Consider the following 27,836-nt stretch of genomic DNA (forward strand, 5'->3'; position numbering starts at 1 on the left):
CATCAGTCAGTCACAACCAGTCCTGACCCAGTGCACCTCACTCCCGACCCAATGCCCCCCGCCCCAGTCCCCCAGTGTTTGGGGCAAGGGGTGGGTGTGTAGGGCATGGGGACTCCCCAAGCAGCCCCTTGCAGGCCAGATCTCTGCCAGCCTGCAAGGGAAAAGCCACAGTTCCCCACATTTTTCTCTTTTAAAGGAGAATCCATTTTTAAAGCTTGCCAGGCAACCCTTTCATATATTCTTGCAACCAACTTTTGGTTCATGACCCATGGGTTGAGAAACACTGCTCTAGGGGCAGTTCAATGTAATTCAAGTTCTCAGGATATACTTCCTCTGGTGAGGAAGAGGAGCCAGGTGAGTTGCTCCCAGCTCCTCCCTTACTTAAATACAGCCCAAAGCTGTATTCACCTGTACCAGATTCACTGACTGTGCAATGAATGGGGCAATTCGGGTCAGCAAGCCCCTAGGAGGAGATGTTCTGCGTGGTTGTACATAGTTTATTGAGTGCAGTGCTCTGTTATGTTCAACCAGTGACTGGGCCAAGGATGGAAGATGATGAGCCTGCTCCAGCCATAGGTGATAATGCTGAATCTTTTAGCTCAGGCTGCAGAGGCTCATGCAATTTGATCCAAAAGTTGTGGGTTCAGGTCTCTTGCTGACAATAGGCCTAGGGAGTGGCAAGAGCCAGCAGGTCCATATGGCAGAGGACAACCATCTTCACTAAGCTGAGTACTCATCCTGTACCTCCAGAAGGTAATTCTGTTACTCAATTTTTCTAAGTCTGATGCCTATGAGTAATAATGAAAACTGACTCTTGCAGTGGCTGGGGAGAAGGATTCAGAGAAGAAGAGCAAGCTTCAGTGAAGGAAGAAGAAAGAAAGTCACAACTATTCAGAATGTAAACCCCCAAACTGCTCAGCTATTCTAACTCCCATACATTTTGGGTCATGTTCTTTCAAGCATTCACTCACTGGTAGGTTTTTTTTCCCTGAAAATAGACTAGAGAAGGAAAACAACAGTATTTTAATCTACTCTAGTGTACAGTCCCTAAAGAAGGAACAAAGCTGCCCCTAGCAGTCAGCATCATTGTAATTCAGCCAAGTGTTGAGTTTTATACCACAGAGATACTGATCTATCAAAACTTTCTTCACCTGTTCTGATAATTCGCTTTCCTTTGGGATGCACACCTTCATGCCACTGTCCAACTAATTAGTTGCTTCACTGACTGCATTCTGCAATCCTTAAGTGATGGTTCCCCATCTGACATCTTATGACAACTGATTAGTAAACTAGGCCATGAGTTTAAGAAATATGCAATTTGGATGCTACTTACCATTAACTCTTGGTATACCAATTTTTAAAAATTCCTGTGAACTAAATATCACAGAAACTGGATAACAGCAAAGTTTCTTAAGTGGCTGTTTTAGCTACCAACAAGAATAAACCAGGCACCTTAAGATTTGCTTAACAATAAACACTGGAGATGCATTTTTTTGCATATAAGTCCTGATAGTAGAGCAAAATCTTATTGATGTCAAGGTATAAAGGCATATTTCCAAAACAGACTGTGAGGACTCAAGATTTTTGAACCAGGCATATGAGATACTGAGTTAGAAATTAGGGAAAAAATACCAAACACAAGCTAGCAACAACATAACCCCAAGATTTAAATGGGGTGTGCATCTACCCAGGTTCAAAAGGATTTCAACAGCAGAAAGCACCAGCATCATAGTGGTTAAATGTCATTTAAGGTTTGACTGTATTTGGTCTGGGATTTGCTCTCACTTGAGAGCTGGTCAAACCAATCTTTCCAAAACACTGACTTCTGAACTTTTGCCAGAGGTGCCTCTCTCTGGTGACCATGAAGCTGATTTACCAGACAACATGTTAAACCTGTCAGTTCTGAATATGCAGTAAAGTGTGCAGCCACAGGAAGGAGCATGTTTAAAGTCACAATGACTTATTTTGCAGGCAAGCTAGCATAGTTGCTTTTATACCTGAAGGCTTGCAAGCCCTTAGTTCTTTGAGCCAGATGCTCAGCAAATTGACAAATTCTACTGAAACAGGTGGACCTACATTGATGTAGATCAGCTCTGAATCTGGCCTTCTACTTTTGAAAACGTGGAGCTCTGCTTTTCTATATCACACACGCTTCAGATGTCAGGGAATACTGAATCTTTGCAAAAATAAAAGAGAAGGAAGAAGTTCAGTTGTTATTCAGATGAAATCAGTGTTAAAACTAATGTATTTGTACGCTCAAGTACAGACTGCAGCACCCAATGGATCTTGAAACAAATTTACTGATACCCCATTGGTAATTGGGGTGAAACACTGAAGACTTCTTGTCCTACACCTTGTTGATTGGTGTCATGAAATCTCTCCCCAAAACTCATCTCTTTACTGTCCTACTTAGGATTTGCACAAGTTCTCTCTGTTCCAGCCCACATAATCTGTCATATCCTGAACCTCACCTTTGTCTTAGATATCAGAAATCATCACAACACAGCCATTGTTTTAAACTATCACTTCATTATAGCTGTGCTCACATGGAGACCTTCCAGGTTCCAGGCAAGAAGATAAACTATTGACCCTGACTGAACTGCAAAATACCAGGTACTCCAACACATTCTCAAACCTTCTAAAGGAAAGCAGCTCTCCAACCACAGGATGGGGACTCAAGGAGCTGGCAATTCATCGTGACTTGTATACCGGTCTCTGTTCTATATGCTGACCTCTGAAATAGCTCTTTTCTCTCCCTTGCCTACACAACTCCCTTTGATTCTCTGGTATATCATGCTAGAGTTTTCTTCTTGTTCTCCTCATGTCTCTACATCACATTTGACCATCTTGTTACACATGCTTGTGTTCGTTTATCATACTTTGTGAGGTCTTTCATTGTATGGGTGCCTTCATGCAGCGGGCATTGCAGCAGGTGTTACATAGTCTGAGGCTCTGTGCTGCAGCCACAAGTGGTTGAACCAATGATATAGCCCCACTTCTTCATTAGTTCCTTGGAGTGTCCGACCCCGGGACAGAGGTGGTTGAGATCTTGCCACCTTTCCCATGGTTCATCAGTGCCTGGTAGTAAGGACTTGGCTGCTGGAATGTCCATTTTTCTGCTGTCACGTATTTTCTTCAGCCTCTAATTCCACACCTATAGTCATGTCTCCTTGGGTGGGTGCTGGTGAGGAAACTCTTGCATGACTTGAAGCATTGTGTGCTGTGGGATGGTCATACAGTGGATGTCTCACATCCCCAGTTTGCCTCGATCATTTTATCCTGCTGGCCTCTGCTCTTCTGATGTCAGGGGGAGTGATGCCAGCCAGCAGGTACACACTGTCTAGGCATGTAGGCTTCAGATATCCTGTAATGCATCACAGCTATCATTCAGAATGGGGTCAAGGTGCCTGGTGTGTGTGGATCTCTCCCATACAGGGCATGCACACTCAGCAGAGAAGCCGAGAGCCAGAGCAGTGGACACAATGGTTAACGGCTAGCTCCCCATTTTGGGTTGATGAGCTTGTATAAAATGTTGTTCCAAGTGCTCACCTTTGCTTTTGTCTTCATGGGGTTCTTTGTATGAGAGGGCTTGAACTGCAAGGTAAACTGGGTTTGGATAGTGGGATAGTGGAGTCTGGGACCAAGTAATGTTAAGGTGGCAATTGGCCTCATGGTTTTTCAGATGAAGGTTACATATTTGTGTTTCCACTGGGTTGTCACGTAATTGGTTTTCAATGTAGTATGAGGTTAGGCCAATTAGTGCCGTGCTCAGGGATTTTTCAACATGGTCAAAGCCGGTGTTTTGGGATGTTATGCATAGGTCATTTGCATGGATGAAACATTATGTTTCCAAATTGATTGGCTGGTCATTTATATAGATGTTATATAACAGTGGTGCAAGTATGCTTCCTTGGGGGAGGCCATTAATCTGTCACCTCCATCTCCTTCTCCTATCCAGTTTGACAAAAAAAGTCTGTTTTTGAGCAGGGTTTGTATCAGCTCTGTAAGGTGTAGCTCTTTTGTCATTTCCAGGGGCTTGTGGAGGAGTCGTCAGTGGTTGACTGTATTGTAGACAGCTGTTAGGTTGATGAACACAGCTCCAGTGATTTGGCTTCTCTCAAAACCATCCTCAATATGTTGAGTTAGATTGAGCAGCTGACTTGTTGATTTTCCAGGGTGAAGGCCACCCTGTTCAGGGATTAGGTGCTTAACCACATATGGCACAAGCCAGTTCAGTATCAGTTGTTTGTACAATTTGTATGTGTGGCATAACAGAGAGATAGATCTGAAGTTATTTGGGTTGGATGAATCTTTTCCTGGCTTTAGAAGTGCCACGACCTGAGCATGTTGCCATATCTTTGAAATTTTTTGACTGGCTACGTAAGAGCTGTACAGGCAGAGGAGCTATATTTGTTAAAATTGGAATGGTCATAACTTCAGCAAAAACTGAAGAAAACAACATTGAAATCCTAACCATCAAACTCAACAGAATAACAGTCACTTCAGTCTACAAACAACCTAACACGAGTTTTGCCTGTACAGATACACCAGGGATCACTCGGAATAAACTGTGATCCCTGGTGATCATTGGCAACTTTAACCGTCATGCAATGGGGCTACAATGAGACCAATAAAGATGGTGAAGCAGTAGAAGCTTGAATGGATGCATACCAGCTGAGTTTGATCCATGTCCCAAAGCTACCTGAATCATTCAACGGTGACCACTAGAAATGAAGATACAACCCAGACCTTATATTCACCATGTATACAACACCATTGCTGGGCTAAGTAATAAAATGGTATTAGACTGGGGCGGGAAAAGTCCATCCCATGGTGGACTCCATTTCCCAGCAGCCCCTGCCCGCATCACTGTGGCTGGTTTCCACAAAGACTCCAGCAGCAGAAGTGTCATGACAGTGTGGGTACAAGATTTCCATGGAGACTGGCCCCCATAGTTCTGGCAGGGCTCACAGCCGGGCAGGAGCTGCTCTGGGGCTGGGATCTCATGGAAGAGCCAGGGCAGAGCTGTGATCCACCACCCAAATGCCCCAGACAGGGGCATGCAGACAGCAGGTCACGGCTCTGCCTCAGCTCCGGACCACGTTGTCACCACTGCAAGATCCCAGCCCTGGCCCTGGAGCAACTCCCCACCCAGGAGCATGCCTTGCCAGTGCTGCTGGCACCAATCCTAGGGTCTCCATGGAAACTGGCCACAGTGACATGGGCAGGGGCTGCTGGAAATAGAGTCTGGCCACCAGCCAGATCTGCCATTTTGCCCACCTCTGTGGGACCCTATCCCACATTCCCAACATCGACAAATTGGCACTCAGAGCAGTCTCAGTTACACCTATAACACTGCCATTCTGCCAACGTTTCAACCTTAAAAAGGAAAACTGGAAAGGCTTTTCAGAATACCTTGATGTCACGTCAGAACCAAAGCATTGCCTGAGAACTATGACCAATTCATAAAAGCTGTACAGAAATCTGCAAGGAAGAACATCCTGTGGGGCTACCTAATGAATTATGTCCCAAGCCTGACCCTACAAACCACTGACAAAGATTACAGGTAACAGTATGAAGGAGACCCTTTTTTCCATAAACACCATCGCTACAGGTGAGGAACTCATATTAGCCATCACAGAAGATTGCAGGAAATCCTGGCAGACCCCGACTGAGTCAACTGATATGACACTAGAGCAAGAACAGCAGATTCCAAGAGCTTATGACAGAAAACAAAGGTTAAAAGTAGGGCTGTGAAGCTTCAGTCCCTGATTCAATTTGGTGGAGATCTGACTTGACTCAGTGGCTAAATCTCCAAATTTGAATCAAATCAGGAGACACTTTAATCTTTCTGAATTGAATCAGAACCCTCTGAATTGATTCAGAGAGATTTGGAAAGATTCAGCAATTCAGACATAGACATAGCTTCAAATGTTTTTCTACGTAACTCTAGGTACCAGGTGGCTCATGAGTGCTGAGATGCTGGGGTACATGAAGCATCCCACTGAAGTGTGGGGGGCTCCCCAGCATGCTCAGCAGCACACCCAGAAGTGGACCAGAAGCATGAGCCAGGGGGGAGCATGAGCCAGCCCCCCCAGTGTGCTCCCCAGCAGCCCCCCACAGTGTGCTCTCCAGCAGCCCCCCCCCCCCCCCCCGGTGCGCTCCCCGGCAGACCTGGAAGTGGACCCAAAGTACTTCTGGTCCACTTCCAGGTTCGCCGCCAAGCACATGGGGGGCCCCCCTACATTCCTGCAGGACACTTCATCTGCTCCAACATCGCAGTGTTCACGAGCCATGCTGGTACCTTGAGGTATGTAGAAAAAACATTAAAAGCTGTGCCTATGGCCGAATCGCCAATTCTCTGAATCAGCATTGAATCTTCAGATTTGGATTTGGCTGGATCAAATCAGGGACAAAGATCTGAATCAGTGAATCAAATCACTGTTCCTGATTTGGCCAAATCAAAATCCGAATCGAATAGGGCCCACTTTGCACACCCCTAGTTAAAAGCAAGAGGATGAATGAATAAGAATTCAAAGCCTGTAGTATGACAAGCCAAGAGACTTTTTCTGACATTGCAGGAGGTTAAAATGCTTGAAAATAAATAGTGAGAAGAAAAACAAAACCCTTCTCTAAAAAAGTGTGTGGATCAAGAAATTCCAGACACCCTAAAGGAATCTCAGCCCAAGCCTTCTGAATTCATCCCATAGGTTTTTGAATTGAAAAAGCCAGTCATGAACAGCTGGTGAACAAAACAGCCAATATATCCCACAGAGAAGGAGATCCTTTCTTCGTTCAAACGTGCCAAAGGCCAACTGACACTGAAGAAACCTACCCCGAATATATCAGCTCTAGCCAACTCCCATCCAGCATCAAGCCTCTCAATTCCTGAACTGACTCATACAGAGGTTAGTCAAAGACTATCTACAGACTTATCCAACTGAAGCTAAGGGCCTTGTTACACATTTCACTGTGAGTTGAACAAATGTGATTGGTGTTAGTGCTAGCTCCAGTTTGAAGCAGTCATACATCAGGCAAGGAGGGACCTGTAGACCTGAAAGGTAAGAATCCCCACCCCACCACCACCACCACCACAGTACTTCTGGGCTTTCCCCCTTCCCCTGTCCCTCGGGGCTCTCCTGCCATGCAGCAAGTTAAGGCTTCCCTGCCTGCTCCCCAAGGACAAACAGAGAAGGCAGCCACAAGTAAGGGGGGGGGGGGGGGGGGACTGCAGGATTCTGTGATGCTGGGGAGGGCCCGATCCAGGCCAGCATGGGATAGAGGCTGGTGGGGTATTTGCACTAAGGTGCAGCAAACAAATAAGCAAACAAAAAGGAGTCATGGATTAACTTTTGTGGCTATACCTTTCTATATAATACAAGCTGGGTAGTACAGATCAGAGATAATCCTGCCCTGGAGTGGCAGAACTTTGAGCAGCCTAACAAGGTTTTAAAACTTCCAGGTGTTACTGTGCAGACAATTCAGGTGTTAATGTTAAGAGCTCCAAGAGCCACCCAAAATGAGCATGCAATAAGGCCCATAATCCTCTAGATCCCAAACAATCTAGATTCAGGCCAGCAGAAGGAACTGAAACCATCTTTAAGTCACTGTTGCATAATTCTCAGTCAATGCAGAGAGAGTAGATGCCCATTCTTACTCTCCTGGACCTCTCTGCAACACTGAATGTTATCATGGGCGACTGGTGCTTCCTGAGTCTCGGGGGGAGTTGCACCAGATCGCCAACAGGGGAGGGGTCCCCCAGTGGCTGATTGCTGACTGGGGTGGGGGGAGAGGGGCTGATTGCCGATCGCTGAGCCTGGAACTACCAATGGCAAAACCAGAAGTGCACTTCCGCCGGCATTTCTGGTTTCGAGGCTGGTGCTTCGAGGGGGTTCACAACTCATCTCAGGGGGTGCACGTGCACCCACATGCGCCCACTACGTATTGCCCATGAATGCTGTTGACCATGAGCTATTGCTGTCTAAGCTGAAAAACTGATGGCCAGGAACTGCATTAAAATGTTCTGAGTCCTTTATGTTTGAGAGCCTCAAATGAGTAGTAACAGGAAAGCTGAACTCTACCACTAAACTCTTGACAAATGGAATTCCACAAGGATCAATCTCTCTCTGCTGTTCTTTTCAACATCTGCATGCAGCTCACTGGGTGAACTGTCAGCTCACATGGACTTGAGTGCCAGCTATATGTAGATGACATGCAAATCCTCCATCTGAAATCACACCACTCCAACCAAGCTAGCTCAATGTTTGGACAAGATCAACTGGGGAATTAATATAGGGGAAGCTGAAATGCAAACACAATGCAGGTGATGCTGGTATGCAGAGGACAGAATTATAAGAGTGCACAATCTCCTTTGGTTTATAGTACATACTCTCAATTCAGTTTACAACCTAGAATTACTGTTGGGACACATCTGCATGGTAGATTTACAATGCACATGGCTGCCTTCTAAATTTGAAACAGCAGACCTTCAGGCAGACTGATCAGCAAGTAACCAGGATAACTAGCATAGTAACCCAGCATCCCAAGCACAGTGCTGCTCAGACACAGCTAGATTGCTTCCAGTTTAGGAAGAAGCCTGGGCAGAGCAGCACAGCATGCTTGAGGGCATCCCTGCTGAGAACAAGAAGTTTACCATGTAGCCATAGCCCTGGATTGCGCACTGATGTTAAGCTCTCACACAGCATCAAGCATCTCTTTCCGTCAACTCCAGCTGGCTAGGAGACTCCATCCCATCCTGGCAGATAATGACCTGGCATCAGTTATTCACACCTTGGTCACCTCTTGCCTGGACTACAGCCACACAATATACCTGGGCACGAAGCCTGCAGCACTTAAGAAACTTAACCAGCACAAAATGCTGCAGCACATCTTCTCAGTGATACAAGCAACCAAGACTGTTCCCTCCACTCTTCACATGCAATTTTACTTCAAGTTCCAATTTTTGATCCTGTGCTTTCAAGGAATGCCATGGTTGGGGCTGTGGATATCTAAAAAAAATTGCTGAAAGCCCGTTGCTGAAGATGGTGATGGAGAATTTTGCTCTTTTGGCATGATGGACAAAGGCAAATCTCATCTGTGTGGGTGATAAACCTTTTTCAGGGGCAAATCCAAGACTGCAGAGTGAACTCCTTCTTAACTGGAGCCAGGGTCACCTTAGTTTGTAAACAGGAGTTATCCCTTTTTCTTATCCCTGGACATTTGTATTTGTTTGATTCTTGCAAAACTCACCTCTTCCAGGATGGATGCAAATAAGCAAACAAAAAGGAGTCATGGATACTAGCAAGACCAGGAAGCTTTATTGAATTATATTCACATTTTTTTCCTGTAGTCTTCCAGTTCTAATTAGAGCTAATTGCATAATGGCCGAGTTTTTCAGAAAAAGTGAAATTACTCAGCTATGCATGGCTTGTTCCAACCAATACAGATTAGAAACCAGCATATTTCACAAGGTTTAGGACCTGAATTTTCCCAGATATTCCCAGAATATAGAGTACTTGATCTTGGCCAATCTATCAATGAATAGCATCAGAAAATCTGCAGGCAATAGTCACTCATGGCTGGATCTTAAAAGCTTCTGTTTGTTTCACAGCGGTAAGAGTTTAAAGTTTTGATTGGTTTATCAGAATATTTCTGATAGAGAAATCAAATATTCTTGTGAGAGCACCAAAAGATTAAGTCAGACATGCCACATAAATAAACTTTTGTATACAGCTCAGACCAGAAGCAGAAGTCCCAGCAGCAAACAAAAATTCATTTAAAGCTGACTTTTAAAAAAAATTATAAAAGTTTGTTTGATAAACAGCACAGAACATATCCTGTCCTAAGTAGTCTTTTAAAAGTCATGCCTTCGAAATAACCATTGCTAATTATTTATCATCTAATGTTTCTGGCTTATGTTTTACAGCCAAGATACCTGTTAGTATATATAAGCAATGTTTTGTTTTGTTTTTTGCTCTGCTCTCTCTGGTTAGATAAGCAATAAAATGAGAAAAAAAATCCTCATTTAGTTTATAAGCAAGGCCTTCAGCGACAGTTAATAGTGATTTGATCCCAAAATGTTAATGGTTCCACTATGTTCAGAAAAATAATCTAAAATTTATATGATGTTCATAGTCAGACTTTTGACTTTATCCCATTTGTCCAGATTTATCAAAAAAGTTTCTCACAAGATTTCCTGGTTTGATTCTGAAGCTATGGAGCAGGGGCGGGTAATTATTTTGGGCAGAGGGCCGCTTACTGAGTTTCGGCAAGCCATCGAGGGCCGCATGACAGGCAGCCAGGGCAGATTAATATTAATTTTCTAAATTTTTAGGGGCCCTGCAAGCCAGATAGAATGGCCTGGCGGGTCACATCCAGCCCCTGGGCCACATTTTGCCCACCCCTGGTATAGAGCTACAGGAATTTGAAAATAATGGTAACAAAGACTTGTTATCCCAAAGGGTTCATTGGTCTCAGCTAAGAGTTTGTTCTCCTCTGGCAATTAAACCTGAATGGATTCTTGCTTGGATATTTCTTACTCTAAAAGTCTTACAGAAAGTACTTATATTACTTACTTGTATTACAAATTCCACTGGCTTTTCTCTCATTTGCCCATTGACCAGAAAGCCATGAGTGACTTTGTCTGTAGCTATAAATGAACACTTATCTATTTGCCCAGCACCTCCGCTGTGTCTGTAGAATACTTCCATGTCATTAACATCCACCTGTGTAAACTGGCTCCACTACAAAATAGTCTCTTTCATGTATAGGTGGCCATACTGTGGGTGCTGGGTCACTATATATGTCAGGTTCTTTAATGGACTATCCAGGTCGATAAGCTGAAGAACATCTGATGAGATCACTCCCATGCCACTCTCCACTACATGGATGCCCTTGTTGTTAACCAAGGTAGGAGGAATGTGATCAGTGTACTCAATATTGAACTCCAGCTGCCCACTTCTATTCATCTGACCTTTGGTAATGGTGAAAATATTTAGAAAGGAAGGGAGTGAGGATATAATGTGTTACGGATTAAAACAAAATCCAAGCCCTCTCTGCTGCAAATTAACCCCATGTTGCTGTTGTTCACTGTTGTCAAGTTAACTGTGGTTCAAGGTAGAGTGAAGAGACAGGTTTGTCTGTCACTTCAATTGGATTCCATCACTGCTTGGTGTGGCAAATTCACCTGACCACAGAGGAGGCGCCCACACGAGCAGTGACTGAAGATCCTTCGGTCTGAAATCTGCTGCTAGATTTTAGAGATTGACCACCCTCAGTTGATGTGTAGTCTCTCACCTTTTTTGGAAGGAGAGCACATAGTTTCACAGTTAGTAGGGTCAGAAGGGACCTAAGCAGATCATTAAGTCTGATCCCCTGCCATGGGCAGGAAAGGATGCTGGGGTCAAATGGCTCCAGCTAGGTGGCTGTCTAGCCTCCTTTTGAAGACCCCCAGGGTAGGAGCAAGCACCACTTCCCTTGGAAGTTGGTTCCAGATCCTAGCCGCCCTGACAGTGAAGTAGTGCCTCCTGATATCTAATCTGAATCTACTCTCCGTCAACTTGTGGCTGTTGTTCCTTGTTAACCCTGGTAGTGCTGAGGGGAACAGGGACTCTCCCATTGCCTACTGGTCTCCCTTGGCCAGTTTGTAGATGGCCACCAGATCCCCTCTCAGCCTTCTCTTGCGGAGGCTGAACAGGTTCAGGTCTCGTAGCCTCCACTCAAAGGGCCTGCCCTGCTGCCCCTGATCATGCGAGTGGCCCTCCTGTGGACCCTCTCGCTGTTATCCACATCCCTCCTGAAGTGCAGCGCCCAGAACTGGATGCAGTACTCCAACTGCGGCCTGACCAGTGCCGCATAGAGGGGGAGGATCACTTCTTTGGACCTGCTCATGATGCAGAAACTAATCTTAAGAGCATAAGTCTTTTTAAGTTAATTAAAGAGCTCCAAACCAAAGAACAGATGGGGCAGGTGAACACACATCGACATACACCAGGGCAAGGGTATTGAGATGTGGATAAGCACTTCACTTGGCTAATCAGATTTTCTCATACCAACTATAAATCACTGCAAACACCAAGACTTAGACATCTAGACATCTTTTGACACCAACCAGCCCCATTCGCCCCTCCCAATTTCTAGCATTTCTACCTATGTTTTTAGCAGAAAATATTATAGTTTCCACCACTTTTACAGTATCTTGCCCTTTAGAGATTTGGGCTAAAATGAAAATTGCAAGTGAGAAAAACATCCAAGCGTTTCAGAATTTCTGAGGAAAATAAAACTCAGTTTTGGGAAAAATTCTAAGATGGTGGGTAATAGCTTTTGTTTTCTCACAAACTCTTTACTAATCCATCAATCAGAGCATCCTGGGAAACCACAATTGAGGACAAAAAAAAATTGAAGTTAAACTTTCATCCCAAAATTTTATATTTAAAGACTTTAGAAAGAAGTAGCAGTGCTGTAGCCGTTATTGTCCATGGAATACGTGATAAGAAAGATTTATTTGTTATTGAAAAAATTATATAGTTGGGAGAGATGTCAGACAAGCTTTCAGATACACAGAAAAAAGTTTAGCTCATATTAGACAGGAAATAACATAAAAGGGTAGTGAGATCCTCCCAGGAGCTCCTCAACTTAAACACGTAAGTTCTAGAAGTCCTTGCTCCACCAGCGCCTAAGAAATAAGGGTCACCTTTGTCTGGAAAGTACCACCACTCACCTATATTTTACCCCTTCATCAAAAGATCCTTGGTGTCTACAGTGATCTTGCTTGCTGCCCTGCTTCACCACTTCTCTGCTTCCTTTGGAAAGACGTAAACACTGGGTACTACTAAAGAGTAGTCCCAGCTCTCAGTTGAGAATTGAGCCTGGCCTGCATCAAGAAGCTATAAGGAAGTGTGAAAACACTTTGCCCCCTTCCCAAACACCCATTTGGAGGTACCTAATGTGTGGAAATTATTTCCCACCCGCTATGGTGAGGAGGTTAAAAGGATTACTCCCATCCTGGTAAAACAAATCAGTTATGCCAACAATATACCATGGTTACATAGCAGAGGGGCCTCATCCTGTGCTCCTTGCTCTGAAGTCAATAGGAGGTTTGCCCGAGGAAAGAATGCTGGATTGGTGCCATAATTCATAAAGCTACTTGAATGGTTAAATGTACTACCCGTATGGCATCTCACTCTTGTAGTGATGCACTTTGAGTGCTGCATTCAGCTTAAATAATATATGGTACTTTTTTTTTTTTATTTAGCTTCTAAGCCTGTAAAGTGTCCTCAAGTAGATGAAAAACATGGCTGGTCTTCACTTCCTCTTTACAGAAAGGTTGCAGAAAACAAAGAGCAAAATGACAATATTTACAAATCTAGCCAGTGTTAGATACTCTCAGGCCTTCCAACCTAAAAAAGGATTGAGCTGAGATTTTTGTAGGTATGGCTTAGATCTCTGAATACTGCACTTCATGTTCTTAATCACATCTGCTACAGAGATGAGGCTATGAATAATTAACTATGCCTCCAACATTACAGTCATAGATTATGGTGGTGGTGACTGGTGGACTGCCATGCGCAGCATAAACCATTTAGGAAACTCTGTTATCCACTTTCCCTTTATATTTGTCTTGCAATCACTTACTGCTTAAAAGGGTAAATCTTTCAGAGCTTTAATTAAAGCATTTAAAATAATTTACACTGAAATTGTATGTGCTCGGGTCTGTCAAAATTGATGCTTTAATAACATGTCATCCCTTTTTTCGATTGCCCTGAAATCTGTTAAAATTACCACTAATCTAATTGGGAACAAAGTTGTCAAATGCACGCAGCTCTGACAGTTTGTCTTTCTGCAAACTGCCGACAGATTGCAAGTTACGCATGTGTTGAGCAGATGGGTAAGTTAAAAGGAACACAAAAAAAAGCAATTTATTAAATCACCTGGAACCAGCAGCTCCATTCCAAAAATAGTGAGAATGAAATATAGCAAGAGCTAGGAGAGTTGGCACTGGAATATGCCAGAAGGTACCAGTTACAAAACAAGATAAACATTTTGAGAAGCCTCAGCTGTGTTGCAGAATAATGAGGAGTTATTTAACCCGATATAGATTATCAGCAGAAATTAATTTAGGGTGCAGGGTTTTTTAAATGATTTTTTAATCCCTATATTTAACTCCTTCATTCCTGAAAAGCAGGCATCTCTCACTCTCCCCCTTCCTCTTCCTGGATCCTTCTACTATATCTGTTTTAAATAGTCAATGGCAGTGTGGGAGAAGAGACATACAGATGGTGCCCTCTCCTACAGGTACTTAGCACATAATCTCTTTCATGTGTTCAGCCTCCATTTATTGAGAGGATGCTGAATCCAGCCATGAACATGGAGCTGACAATACTATAGCAGCAGTGCACCTCCCAGCTAAGAGTTTAGATTTTATTTCACATGGAGAAAACCTAAAATTTAGATGCAATTTGAATACATATGCTAAAATGTCAGGTCTCTCCAAATGCAACAGGTGCCCCTAAACTGCTCAGTGTTGACACTTGCAAGTCACCAAGAATTGCTTATTCATTATAGCACAGTGCATAAGAACATAAGTGATGCCTTATTTAGTCGGACCACAGGTCCACCTTTAAGTAAGGTACAGGCAACCCCCACTTAGCGCCTTAATTGGTTCCTGAAAAAACAAGCATTAAGTGAAACAAGCATTAAGTGAAACCAAAAGTATTTGGCAATCCAAGATGGTGACCGCATGTGTTTTTAATGACCCAAGATGGTGACCGTGGGCGTTATAACAAAACTCGCTCAGCACCAAGTGGAATTAGGTATCAATTTAAAATGAGCTTTATAGCAAAATAGCTCTAAGCAAAACAGCGCTAAGCGGAGGTTGCCTGTATATCTAGACTGATTTGTGCCCTCCCCATCTCCCACTGACAGCCACCAGCATTCAGAGAGCAGGTCCTAAATGTGCTAAATACCAGGCAGGTGAACAGCAAAGTTTCCCACCCCAGAAAGCTTACAGCCTAAATAAAACACAGGACACAATAAGTGGACAAACCAGATGCTTTGGCACAGAGAGTGGGGATAACAAAGGGCTGATTGGCAGGTATTGCAGCAAAACTAAGTTCTGAATAGTGGATCTGAAAACCAGCATGGACTGGCTTTAGCGATTTTGACTAGGAGTTTTTCCTAAGTGCAGATTCTGCAGGCATTTAAAGGATAAATGAACATGAAGGCAACTGAGCTGTTTGGACCCATGTGGTGCCTTCTCTGTACCCAGTCATGTGGTCTTGGAAAAAAGACCTGAAAAGGAGCCAGCCAGAGACTCCACTCAGCAGGGCTCTGCAAAGCTTCGGTCCCTGATTCGATTCAGCGGAGATTCATCCCAATTTGATGGTTGAATCTCTGAATCCAAATCAAATCAGAGGACCCTTTAATCTCTCTAAATCGAATTGGAACCCTCCTAATTGATTTGGAAAAAGTCGGTGATTTAGACATAGACACAGCTTTAAATGTTTTTTCTACATACCTCTAGGTATCATGAATGCTGTGATGCTGGGACACATGGAGCATCCCACAAGAGCATGAGGGAGCCCCAGCGCACTCAGCAGCAGACCCAGAAGTGGACCAGAAGCACTTCCAGTCCACTTCTGAGTCCACCAGGGAGCATGCGGGGGGCCGCCCAGCATCCCCCTGGCTCAGCGACTGGTGCCTCTTGAGTCTGGGGAGGGCACCTGGGGTCCCCCCTCAGCCAATTGCCGAGCCAAGGGAGCACGGGGGCTGGGGGGCAGCACACTCCCCACCAGACCCAGAAGTGTACTGGAAGTACTTCTGGTCCACTTCTGGGTTTACCACCGAGCACGTGGAGGGCCCCCCCACACTCCTATGGGATGCTCCATGTGCCCCAGCATTGCAGCAATCACAAGCCGCGCTGGTACCTCGAGGTGTGTAGAAAAAACATTTAAAGCTGTGTCTATGTCCAAATCGCTGATTCTCTGAATCAGCATCAGATCTGCAGATTTGGATTTGGCCAAATTGAATCAGGGACAGTGATCTGAATCAACTAATCGAATCACTGTTCCTGATTCGGGCCGAATCTGAGTTGAATAGGGCCCATTTCACACACGCCGACCAACCAGTAGGAGCAGCTGCAGGGACCTTACCACGTTCAGAGAACTTCCTGTAGGTTCTGACCAGTTTTTCTCTGCCCTGTGTTGACCAGCTGTTTATACAAGCCATCTACCTTCCTCAGGGTAACTTCACCTCAGCTTCACTCTACCCATACCCACCTCACCAGATGCCCTCCCAGCCCACCATCTCCTTGCCCTTCATTTTCTTTCCATTTATCTGTTCCCCTTCTAAATACCTTTCCAAATAAAACCAAGGGACTAACATGCCTTTAGCTACCATTTTATTGTTCGTTCTGCCAATGCAGTATACCCTTCTCCCACCCTGTGTCTGGCTTCCACTGTAAACTCTCAGGGGAGGGACGGTCTACTACTCTGCATTTAAAAAGTGCTTAGCACAATTGGGTGCCAGTTGCTGGTTGGCCTTTCAGCATTACTGTAGTAATCATGTAGTAAGCATGATTTACTGGTAAAGATCAGAAGCATACTTGGTAAGAGAGTGGACATGAGCAATAGTGGAGGGCTAGATGATAAAAGGAGGGCAGAGACACAACACTCGTGCTTTTTGCAGTGGAGGAAGAGGAGCTTGTGGAATAATATAAAGAAAAGATCGACGTGGTCAGAGCAACAAATAAAGAAGATGCAGCATCATTCTGAGTGGGCCTGAGAGTGCCAGTGTGCATCGCATGTAGATCAGACAAATGGCAACTGGAGGAGTCAACGCATGTAGGACCTGATCAAGAACCGTGGCACTTTGGAAATGTTAGACAGACTACAGTGGCAAGATTCAGATATGACTTAGAAGCAAGGGTCAAGAGAAGAATCAAAGACGCTGCCAAAGTATAGGCTTGTGTGACTGTTGTTGAGACTGCACAACAACAGGGAAATGAGGGAGAAGCGAAGGCTTGGTGTGGGGGGAGGGAGGGAAGGAAGAAGAGAGAAATCAAATGCTCAGTGTTGGCCATGTGAAGCTTAATATTGCTGGCTGAGTATCCATGAGCAGATGTCAGAGAGATGGGCCAAAATGCATGACAGGATGGAAGGAAAGGGGTCTTTAATGGTGAGGACAATTTGAGAGTTATCTGTGAAAACAGTATGTAAAGCTGCCATAGCTAAGATCATGTGGATGGCTTATTGAAGGAGTCCAGAATCTTCTTGTGGTGGGTCAAAAGTAAAATAAATAAAAAACAGGAGCCTTGATCATTTTGGCTGGTAAACTGCAAAACAATTGTCATTCCTAATGACACCAAAATGTTGGCCAACACTAGTATATAGCATTCTGAACCGTGGAGACAGCATTTCCATAGCAACAACAATTAATACCTACCTGAGGCTAGAGTGTAATTTGGACTATCCACCCACAAAGCAGAATAGGAACTCCCTATGCAGGCTATCCAAAAGCTGGGTATGTCTTGACAGCCAGATAGAGTGTGTTTCTTCAATCACATTTGTTTAATCAAGTTAACTTAGCACAATTAAGAAGTCCCAATAAAGGCTGGATAAGACAATACGAGCAATTTTGCCCAACATGACTGGAACACAGCCACCCTCTGCTCATCACATGGCCCTTCAGTCCAGGTGTGAATCCTAAGCCTCATTGAACTGAAAGGAAGTTTTGGCAATTAATTCCTTAGGACCACAATTTCCCTGGATAGTAAATGGGAAGGGAAGGGAGGAATCTTGCTTTTGTTGCCTTTCTAGAGCCAAGCCCTTCACTGGTTAAGGCAATGTGAGGGGGTTGGAGGGCCAAGCCAACAGCAAACATCCTGTCCCTGACACAAGGAGGAAGCAGGAGGGGAATCGTGTCTTTTAGTTCCTGTGTCACCCAGGGTTACTTCTGAGCTGGGGAGCAGCTTATACACCAAACCTAGTTTGGCACTAAGCTTAACAGTGTGCTCCAACACTGTTTTCCAGTTTCAAAAGACATTTCAAATTTATGAGGAAGGACCGAGAACCCTGCCCTCCCCAAACACTTGCATTGTGATGGCCAGGGAGCAATCACACAGGAGGTGGGGACCTACGCAGAACATACTACCCTCTAATTACACACACACACGCCTGTACAGAGAAATGGCACCAGTTCTTCTGCACAGAACATTCCACATCTGCAAGAAAGAGACCAAAAAACCAAAAAAACTCCACAGAGACTAAATAACACGATGAACACAAAAGAAGCTGCATGCATGCAAAGCTGGAAGAGAAAGGCATTAGAAAATAGAGTCCTGAGAGGAGCTTTATGAGCTTTCTTTATAAGACCATCAGCAGTAATCCCTTGCAGGCGAGGATGATTATCTTCTCTGTGGGTCTGAAGATGGCTGACAAGGCCTATCCAGGCCAGTTTATAAAACCATGGAGCCATTTAATAAATGCAGCTACAATGATTTAAACCAGCTGACAATCTTTCATCTCAAGTACAAACCAATGGGTAACTATTTTCCATGAACAGCAGATTGATTCCCCTTTATACGTGTTTTCCAGGAGGGGAATTATTCATAAAAAGAATTGCGAATGTGAGGTTAAAAGTGGAGTTGGCTGAACGATGAAATGGACCTTTTGACCTATTTTTCCCTAGAAAGACTGAGAGAAAAGTTGGCTGAAGTTTCTAATATCTGAAGGGTTTCTACCAGTTGAAAGGTGCTATATGTTTGCACAGAGCAGAAGACATATGAAATTCCTCTACAATGGCTAAATATCCTTTTAAAAAAAGGACAAAGAGCCTTATTCTCAACAGTCAAGTGCCCTGAGTATTGCTGCTGAATTCCCTTTCAAAAGGAGTAAATGAGACCGCATAAGGTGCCCATACACATGTTCCTATGCCTCTAATTAGAATGCATCAGAGCAGACTCGATTAATCAAGCTCAATTAATTAACTCGATTAATCAATTCATTGAGTCTGCTGGAGTATTCTAACCAGAATGCTCCAGCATGCCTCACTGTCATGTCTATTAAGCATCCCGCATTTCAAAATGGCCATGGGAGCACTTTAACTAAAACTCACCCTTAGCCATTTTGAAATGCAGGGCACTTAGTACATGTGATGCATTGGCATTTTAATTAGAGTAGCTATCCAGGAGCTGTTCTAATTAAAACACACCCCATCCCCCACTACCTGTTCCAGGAACATGTGTATAGATTCCTGCTCCGGGAACACGTGTATACATTTATGTAATTTCTATTTTATTTTTTTACCTTGACACCATAGGTAGACACGGTGAAAGGTGTCACGGTTTCACCATGGTGTCAAGGTGAAAAAATAAAATAGAAATTACATAAATGTCACAATAGATAAGAGTCTGATTTTGAACTCATTTCCAAATCAGGAGTAAAGCAGGAGTTACTACATTAGGCTATGTGTAGATGAAACGAGAGGCATGTGTGCATGACAATTTAAAGTGGGCTAAATGCTTTTGCACTGCTTTAATGGTGTTGGTGTTTGCACACCTTGGTGGTGTATTGCACATTAATTCAAGCCAATGTAGGACGTTCAGTGGATAATGCACCTTAAATGACTTGGGGCTCAGCAAACTAAAACTCCTTTAAAGAGTTTTAGTCTGCTGCCCCTACAGCTGCGGAGCAAAGCCAAGGGCTCCGTGCAGTACCATGGCTCCGCAGGCAGCCTGGTAGCAGCCTGGGAAGGCAGGCTTCACCCAAGACAAGCAGCAAGCCTGATCTCCACCCCCCCCATCTCCCCTGGAGCCTGCCTGCCTACCTGAGCTGTGTGGGGGCCCGGTGCTTCCCTCTGCAGCTGCAGTGCCCCCCTGGATCGCCTGAGCCGGGTGCCTGCAGGTGGGTGCCTCCTGGGGGGTGGGCGCCACTGCCACGGAGGGAAGCACCAACCGTCCCCCCCTCCACCCCCCCAGCCCAGGGACCTCTCTCCGCCCACTGGCAGCTCACCCTCCTCTCCCTGCCAGAGAGGCAGGTGACTCAGCGGGGGGTATGTACGACACGGGGGTTTAATCACTCCTAAATGGAAACAGTGTTTTTTAAAACCCACCACTTTGATTTAGGGCCCCTGTTTCATCTACACACGCCCTTAGTGTCAAATGGAGTAATGCCACAATGGGCAAGAGCAAAATCAAAGCTATAATGAAAATGTCTGGTAGGTCCTCAGTCCATAGGATCAACCTCTGTCTCTCTGTTCCTGTGCTTGGTGACAGGCAAAGGTGGCTTGAAGCAACTTTTGTGCTTTAGGAGTCTGATCTCCAGACAAATTAGACTGGGGGAGTCCTCAAGCCAAGCTATAGTTGGCTGTTACAGCTCTTTAGTAGCCACCTTACAGCCAAGCACAACAAGACTGTACCAGTGGGCACAGTGAAACTATGCCTCTTACCTCCATGCCCCATAACCCTATAGTCATGATAGCAGCAGTATGCTGCTCATGGAGCTCCCTCCATGGGGCTGCTTTCCCATTCTCCAAGAGTTTAGGTAGAAATTTCTTTCCTGTGTCCAAGAGGATCATCATTTCGAATCTCTGATTTATTTGATGGTAGTTTTAACCCCACTTAGAAACGGGTCACTTTTGTGATTTATTGATTTCTTCTTCCCCCTGTTAATTTAACTCATTTCTTAGTAAATTATTCATAGTTAATCATAGTAAGAATAAAATTAGTTATAGTGCTCACTTTGCTGCAAAGGGAGCGTAAATAACTTCTAAAGCAAATTGGAAAGAAAAACACCATACAGTAAAAAAAAAAAAAAATCTAGAATATATAAAAGACAATGATATTCCAGCGTGGGTAGTAAATTAAGTTTTTGCCCACTTACTGGGTAGAATCATTCAAAAATGTACATTCCACTGGAGCATGGCTTTTACAGCAGGTTCCTATCAATTGAATTTGCCACATCTTTTGGGAAACACACCAGTTGGAAGATAAAACCTCCCCTGCAGCATTCATAGGATTAAAAAAAGCCAACCCTGTTGTGTGCCTCTTGTGCCCACTGGAGGAACATAAAACCATTATATTTAAGTATCATAATAGCCAACATATGCTTTTTCTTAGAAATGACACCACCATCTGGATTAAGTTCTCCTGATCATTTCAGACAATGTTATGATTATTATATCTTTTTTTTTTTCTTCAGTAGGAAGAAACTGCCCAGAGAACAACTACTTTTTCAAGGGGGAATATACTGTTTTTTATTCCTAGCCACCTGAGATCTTGAGAAGGGCAAGGGGAAACTCTCTTAAATTTGATTTCACATGCTAATTGATTATGAATGTCTAACCTAGGTATCCCACAGTATGAAGCATGCATGTCTCCTATTGCCTTTGGCCATATGCATTAAATATTACAGTTAATAAAAGTATGTAATTACTGTGCTGATAAAATTACACCATATTATTATCGAAGCAGTCATGTGCACTTCCATATCAGTCACTAAATACTGTACTTACTCTAGATGGTGCAGAATGAATGAGAAGCAAGTTTAACCCTTAGCCTGCTCATAGGTCTCTAAATACATTGGAGAGTAAGAGGGAAAGCCTTCTCACCTGAATGAATCCTTACTAGCCTCATGGCTATTGTCATGAACATAGCAGACCTTCTGGGCCACCACATCCAAACTGGCTGTAACTGGAAATGGGCACGCCGGGATAATTGATGTACTCAATCTGACCATGCACAGGTGGCATGGAGACAGCATACAGCAGCTTCTCGGGTTTGCTAGTGCCATCTGTTGCCATAAGAACATCTGTCGTCAAGGTCACCCTGTCACCCTCTGTTAAAGTTACAGGTTTGGTGAGTAGAACAATGTCACCTAAAAAAAAACCCACAGGGAGAAAAATTTAAAAGGGGATAATCCTTTTACATCCGATACAGGAGGGAGGGGAGGAGAGGGGGTTGGAAATCAGCCTTTTATACAGAGGGAGGGAGAAGTTGTGGAAATGAAGCAGAGAACACTGCAGGGAAAATTAACAAAGAACTTTATCAAAATAGCTTGGGAAAAGCTTTTTTTTTTTCTTTTGTAGCCTGCCAGGTTTTAGATCTCTGTGATGGAGCTATATTTTGTAGCACAAAGGAAACTGAACTTACGTGCATGCAGAGCGTTTGCAACAGAAGAGTCACAAGGAGCTAGAAAGATTTCTCTTAACGCGTTAGACATATACACTTCCAATTTTTAACTTAAGGTCCCCATACAGTGTAATTGGCTCCACGTCGCATGTTTGCATTAATGCATGTATATTTATATGGAATGCATGGACGCTTGCCCCAAAAATATTTAAACCAGCTTGGAGTTTTTCTCTTTGTGAAGAGAGACTGACCTATTTGTTTATAAAGAACAATTAAGTTAATAGATCCAAATGAGCCAATGGACAAAATGCCTTAATGAACTAAGCACAACACTGAATTTTAAGCTGATAGGGTTATGCGGTGCTGTAACCTCGGCAACAGCGGTTCTTTTTCCATTAGATTTGTTCTTAAGAATATCACAAACAGCAAAAGAGAATCAACACAGTTGTTGCCTGTTTGCAAAACAGCAACTTAAAGGAATTAAAATCATTAAGCGTTTGAATAACTGAACAATTCAGAGCAGAAGGAGAAATAATTTGCCTTTTCATAGCCCTTTTATACTGTTCTAGTATCTCTTCCTCTCAATTCTCCTACGCTATAAAAAATTGAAGTGCTAAAATGACAACACAATGAACTGTGTGACAACATAGTGACAAAGGTGAAGCATATTTTGAGCTCTCATAGGGCACAGGATGGCTGGTCTTCACATGTGGCCAAAGGGTGAGGGAAAGGGAAGCTTTATATTAGATAGTGTTTAAAAAGTAAATAATACTGTGCAGATTTCCTAGAGCGCTGCTGCAGGTTCTCGTGTTGGCAACAATACACAAGCACAGGGTCTACAGCACAAACCAGCACTTTTTATGCTCCATATTTTCTTATGTTGGGAGCTGACCTTCATGTGCAATAGGGCTTCTAGTACAGATGAAAGGGAACTAGCAACATTTAAGCATGGTGAGTTTTAAATATATATGTATTTTCCCTTCCTACTTCAGACTCCATTCAGCGTTTTCTTTTTGTTCATCTCTAACTAGCTTGATGGCTCGCTTTCACCCCAAAAGGGTCACAAACATTAACCTTTTCATTGCTAGTTTCCCACTGCATCTGTTGTGTTGTATTTGCCTGTTACCAAAAATCAATGAAGTAGAGTTGGTGGAATGATTAATTTCTCAGGAAAATATTCATGGTTAAATCATGGTCTAAATAGCACGACTTGCTTTGCCTTTTTTAAAATGACAGTACAAAACATTTTAAATAAATTTTTAAACTTAACCTGCAAACCTCCTCTCCCCCCCACACTCCCCCTGAGCCCAACTTGGCGCGCACATACTTGAAAACACAAATCTTGGAAGATTAGGTGGTATTTGAAACTGTACAGCAACTTCTTAAAACAAAAGGCAGTGTTTCTCCATTTTAAGTTGAACTTATAAAAAGGTATTAGTATTATTATTCTTACAAGGTCCATATGAAGATGGGTAGCCATTTCCTGGTTGTCTTCAAAAAATCTCAAGGACTAGAGAAGCATGAAGGAGGGTGATACAAAGTTACTAAAAGTAAGATGGTCAAGTGAGAAATCATGGAGGTGGACCCAAATTTCAGTCACTGTATTAAACCAGGGCTTTTGATACCATAGCCCAGCTGCTTGCATGGGGATCACTGCAGAATAAAAATACCTCGCTTGTCTATAGCATTTTGCATCACTACATCTGCAAATGCTTCAAAGGAGGTGGGTATCATTTAGCAGTCTGCCCTGATGAGGAAACCAAAGCATGGGGAGATGAAGTGACTTGCCCAGGAACTCCTAAACAGGCCAACTAGGAAAAACTATTCAAGGCATAATTCTCTAGGTTGGGTGCTGGTGGTGACACATGCTCCCAGCCACATGCATGTTGTTATTTCTTAACATTTCTAGGGTCCCTACTACGCTAAGCACTTCATGAACAACTCCCTTCCAAACAGCTTGCAACTATCTGTCAGACAAGACTGAATGAACAAGAGCAACAGATACCAGGAAGGAATTACATCCCTTTGTAATGAAGCACATGGGTTACAAATGAAGCACATGGGTTAGCGAGATTATACAGACACTCAGCTGTACCAAGAGAGATGCCTGACCTGCGTACATTGTAATCACGCAAGTGAAGGCACTGGTGCAAAAACTGTTTTCACTAACTGAGGATCTGGTTAGTTATCCTCACATCTTGAAAAATGGCTTATGTACTTAGTAGGGCTGTGTGAAGCTTCAGTCCCTGATTCAATTTGGTGGAGATTCGGCCCAATTTGGTGGGTGAATCTCTGAACCGAATTGAATCAAAGAACCCTTTAATCTCTCCAAATCAATTCAGCGAGATTCGGAAAGATTCAGCTATTTGGACATAGACACGGCTTTAAATGTTTTTTTTACATACTTCTAGGTAGCAGGGGCTAATGAGTGCTGTGATGCTGGGGCGCAAGGAGTGTCCTACAGAAGCACAGGGGGCTCCCCAGCATGCTCGGCAGCAGACCAGAAGTGGACCAGAAGCACTTCCAGTCCACTTCTGGGTCCACTGGGGAGCATGCAAGGGGCCTGCCCTGCACCCCCCCAGCTTGCTGACTGGTGCCTTCTGGGCCTGGGAGGGCACCCGGGGTCCCCCCATGGCCACTTGCCAAGCTGGGGAGGGTGCAGGGGAGCCCCCCTGCATGCTCCCCTTTGGACCCAGAAGTGGACTGAAAGTACTTCCGGTCCACTTCCAGCTTCACCGCCAAGCATGTGGAGGGCCCCCCTGCACTCCAGTAGGACTCTCCATGCACCCCAGCATCACAGTGTTCACAAGCCGTGCTGGTACTTAAAGGTATGTAGAAAAAACTTTTAAAGCTGTGTCTATGTCTGAACTGCTGATTCTCTGAATTGGCATCGAATCTTCAGATTTGAATTCAGCTGAATCAAATCAGGGACAGCGGTCCGAATCAACTAACTGAATCACTGTCCCTGATTCGGGCTGAATCTGAATCGAATAGGGCCCACTTCGCACACCGCTAGTACTTAGTTCTTTTCGATGCTGTATCTTTTCAAACACCAGTGATCACTGCAAAGCCTCTGTGAGAGTTAAGTGGTACTGTTCATTTTAAAAATGGTGAAAATAAAACATGAGGGTGCTGGGCCAAGTGTTCAAAAGTAGTTCCTAAATCTGCACACCTGCACTTTGCAGATACCCAACGGGACACCTTTAATTGGGATGCAAGCAATTTTGGGTGAGCCTTCTATGGCTGTTCTACCAGTGATGCTGCTGCATAGATCAGTGACTAGCCCTTTTAACAGCCAGCTATCAAGTAGGGCTGTGCGAAGCTTTGGTGGCCAATTCAATTCAGAGATTTGGCATGATTCAGCAGCCAGATCTCCAAATCTGAAGCAAATAGGTAGACCCTTTAAAGGGTCCAAATCAAATCAGAAGCCTCTGATTTGATTCAGAAAAGATTCGGAGCCGATACGGAGATTCGGCCATAGACTAAACAGGCAGTAGTCCTCAAGGATGCTGGACACAGCTACCTCCGGCTGGTAAATCTGTTGTGATGGGCAGAGGGGGAAGAGTAAGGGCATGGGGGGCACAGATCAACATCCCCACAGCAAAGGAGGGATTGGGGCTGGGGCTGGGGCTGGGGCAAGCTGTCCAGCCAGGGTGGGGAGTGTGGGACTCGGGGAGGCAGGCTCCTTCCACCACGTGCCACTGGTCCAGGAGGGCATGGGAGCAGAGTGGGCTGGGCCAGGCTGCACTCTGGGAGGCAATCCACGGTCACCCACTGGCAGGGAAGCAGAGCCAGGGCTGTGCTTCAGGCAGCTAGCCCCAGCCATTGCCTGGAGCACAGTCCTGGCTCTGCCCACCCCACAGAACACAGTGGAGTGGGGGCTATGGGGGTCTGCAGCCACCCTAAACTTCCCCATAGCTCCTACCACCACCCTGCCCCGATTCAAGTGCAGGTACACCCCCCCATGCCCTGCCACTGCTTGCCCAGCTGCGGTGAAGCCACAGCTTGTCCAGGAGGTGTGGGCAGCCTGGGCAAGCGGTGGGAAGGCATAGCCCCCGCTCCCAGCACCTTCTGCCCAGAGTAAGCTGCACCTGCATCGTGTCCCCCCACCCCGGCTGGACAAGCTGTGGCAGGGCAGAGTCTCCGCTCCCAGTGCCTTCCACCACCCATCTGGAGTGCAACCTGGCCCAGCTTACCCCACACAGACCCTAGGGCACACGCCCACTCCTATGCCCTTCCAGATCAGTGGTGGGAGCCCCCTTCCCCAAGTCTCATGCCCCCCACCTCAGCTGGGCAGCTTGTCCCAGCCCCAATCCCTCCCTCGCTGTGGGGGCATTGATCTGCCCCCTCACGCCCCTTCCCTCCCCCCTCCACCCACCACAACAGACTTACCAGCTGGAGGTAGCTGTGTCCAGCATCCTCAAGGACTACTGCCTGTTTAGTCTATGGCTGAATTTCTGAATCGGTGCCAAATCTTCAAATCCAATTCAGCCAAATCGAATCAGAACAGTGACTCAAATCACTGAATCGATCACTGCCACTCTGAATTGGCTGAATCTAAATCCGAATCAAATACTTGCTGCTTCGCACAGGCCTACTATCAAGCACTGCTCAGAGTAGTATCCTGTGACAAAGGACTAAAAACACCAGTAACCACTCAAGAGTAGCATTAACAAAGCTTCGAAGTTGTGCAGTTGTGAGAGATTTACCAACACACAAGTGTAGACAGCTGCTTCACACTTCTGAAAAATTCAGGTAATAGTAATAGTTGGATTACTGTATATCATTTATTTTTTTAAAAGAAAGTGTTGGAGCCATTGCTCTAGCATCTGAGCTACTAACAACATCCTAATAATTAAATGGGTTAACAGAGATGCAAGCTGTCATTTGAGTAGGATAGATACTATCTCATATCATAAGCCCCAGACACTAGGTGCCTAATGAAGTCATTACAGGGTTATAGGTTGTAGCTGTGTTGGTCTAAGGACACAGGCAGACAAAGTTCTTTGGGTAAATCTGATATCTTTTATTAGACCAACTCAAATAGTTGGAAAAAAATCTTCTTAGCAAGCTTTCAGGTATAAATACTCTTCGTCAGGCTGAGGAAGCACCTGCAGTCGGCGTGCGCGCTCTTCCTGGATGGAATGAAGTCATTCACACTATGGCAGAATTTGGCCCTAACATTAAGATTTTCTTTTTTAATCAATTCACTTTTGTGCTGAATATCCTAGAGAAAAGATGCAATTCAATTTAGAAGATAGGCTGTACAATACGGGTAAATAGAGATGCAAGTCATCATCCGAGTCATTTTCATTAGCCTACATTTTCTAGGACAGTCCCAAATTCTGGGGTTTGCTCCTGGTGTTAAAGAGCTTCTGAAACAGGATGCTTGTCCTGAATTTGAAAAATCGGTCCCAAATGGCACCTCATCTCTTGCCCTCAGCATCAGCTTAGAGGACTGCATAATATCTCATGAGCGTGGCTATGCCATACAGTTCAGACCAGTATGGTTCATGCAATGCTGTGCTCAGGTGAATTAACTCTGTCTCTCAGAAGCATGTACTTCCCGTTTTGTGGCACCACCAGAATCAGACATGGTGTGGAGGATCATCCTGAGACTTTTCCCTGGATTTTGCGCCCTGAAAATTTGTCACTTTAACCTACACAGGGGCATCTATATACTCAAAACCATCCTCAGCTCCCAGCAGTTTTT

General features: G+C 44.5%; 1 pseudogene; it reads right to left on the minus strand.

The window, feature by feature from the left end:
- The window catches only part of LOC102567110 (FRAS1-related extracellular matrix protein 1-like), a 131,505-nt pseudogene that overhangs the window by 28,306 nt on the left and 75,363 nt on the right, over nucleotides 1–27,836 (minus strand).

Source organism: Alligator mississippiensis, chromosome 5 (assembly GCF_030867095.1).
Source record: "Alligator mississippiensis isolate rAllMis1 chromosome 5, rAllMis1, whole genome shotgun sequence".
NCBI classification, from domain to species: domain Eukaryota; kingdom Metazoa; phylum Chordata; order Crocodylia; family Alligatoridae; genus Alligator; species Alligator mississippiensis.